The sequence below is a fragment of the Capsicum annuum genome, chromosome 11, assembly GCF_002878395.1.
Source record: "Capsicum annuum cultivar UCD-10X-F1 chromosome 11, UCD10Xv1.1, whole genome shotgun sequence".
Classification (NCBI taxonomy): domain Eukaryota; kingdom Viridiplantae; phylum Streptophyta; class Magnoliopsida; order Solanales; family Solanaceae; genus Capsicum; species Capsicum annuum.
The window spans coordinates 135,314,078-135,315,970 of NC_061121.1; positions in this window are offsets into that span (position 1 = coordinate 135,314,078).

The window sequence follows — 1,893 nt, forward strand, 5'->3', positions numbered from 1 at the left end:
TTAGTTTTGGTTTTGGCTATTGTCGGGGGCATGTCCCGACGTATACATTTATAGACATCGATTTGGTATAGAGGTATTGTAAATGATTGTAGACTTGGGTTTATTGGCTAGTGTGTTGATATTTATGAAATGGTTAGACATTGTTAAGTTATGACTACTAGTATTGTTTCCACTATCTTATTATATGATGATTAGGTTGGGTTAGCGGGGCAACCTCCGATTCAGGTGGGCTTGAGGTGCCCATATGACAAGGCCCAATATTGGGTCGTGTCAGTTGTTGTCATTGATATTCCCCTTGATAGTGCAACGTACAACTACCCATGTGAAAAAATATGTTGTGATAAGTACAATCCAATAGTTGGTATTGTTTGTCCTTGTGCTTTGTTTATCGTTATTGAAACGTACAGTCACACTGAAAATTATTTTCTAATGAATTTAAATGGGTAGCCTTCATTTTCTGGAGGTGATAACCGGATTCGTGGGATAAACACAGGCTTTAAAGCATTTTGGCCTATCATTATTTCTACATGTATGACATTATTGTAGAAACCTCTACATATCAGTCTTGTGTTGTCATTGAACAAGCCATTTGAAGCATCTAAATTTCTCAGTAACATGATAGATACATTTTTCTTCAACACCATTCTGTATATAAGTAAAAGAACTTTAATAAGCAATTTCAGTGGAAACATCTAGTGATGATTGAAGGTTTATAATCATAAGTTTTAAACTAAATACATAGTAATATGTTTGTAGAGTAAATAAGCAACTATTTCTGAAAATATTAACTGTAGGGGATACATGTGCCCATCTATATGATATGTTTCTCGTACTCTCCAAAAATGTTAATGTACCTATATAGGATCTTCCAAATATATGTTATGTTTTAAGAATCCAACACACATTACTTAGGAGTCAAAGAAATATAACCTATAGGTAGGTGTATATTTGGATACTTATTTTTGTCTTGCTTTAAAGAAAAAGAAGATACTGATAGATTCAGTGTGTCCTAAGACTAAAAGTGAGTGAAACTTTTGTACTAATTAAGTCATGAGGAGGTAAAAAGGGATTTTTGTATATTTAGTATTGCTTCTATTTTGGAGTTCATCTTTAATATTTTTCTGACAGGGAGTATATTTAGTGGTGGAGAGAGTGTACCTGTACCTAAGGCCACTGCTGAGGTTTTCACCAACACGATAGATATGGAATCGATGCGGTTCATGGTCACAACAATATCTATGGAGCTATAATCTTTCCTCACAATGTTGGCCTTGGTGTCACTAGACAAGTATTATATACACTATAAGACATTGTTCGAAATGATAACTGATTTTCTACTTGTTAATCATTTGAAAACTCAAGATCATTGCTATGAAATCATCAACTAATTCAAAAATTTTAGTATCCCATAAAATTTGTCATTAGAGTCCTTGTTCCTAAATTGATAGCTTTTTAGCATGCTTTACTCAGTTGCTAGTTAATTATGGTAGGGACCTCGATCTTGTAAAGTCTATTGGGGCTGTAGATACACTTGAAGTTAGAGCTACATGGATTCCATATACTTTTGCTCCCTGCATTGCAGTAAGTTGATATGATTACGCTTTGTGCTTATGATTCTTATGTGTATGTTATGTCTAAAAAATTATTTTACGGTCAGTATGTAAAATTTCAAGATGGGGCAGTTGTTATGAAAGTTACAAGTGAGATTATAGGATTTTGAAAAGCATGACCGAGATCATTCCTGGCCCGCAAGGAGATTTGGCTGCTAAATATAAGTGATTTCCTTACATTAGTGGAAAGTATGAATCTTTATCCCTTTTTAGGTCCTCATCATTTCCTTCACAACAAGTTATTCATGGTTGGAAATTCTTATAATTCTTTGACTATCAATGC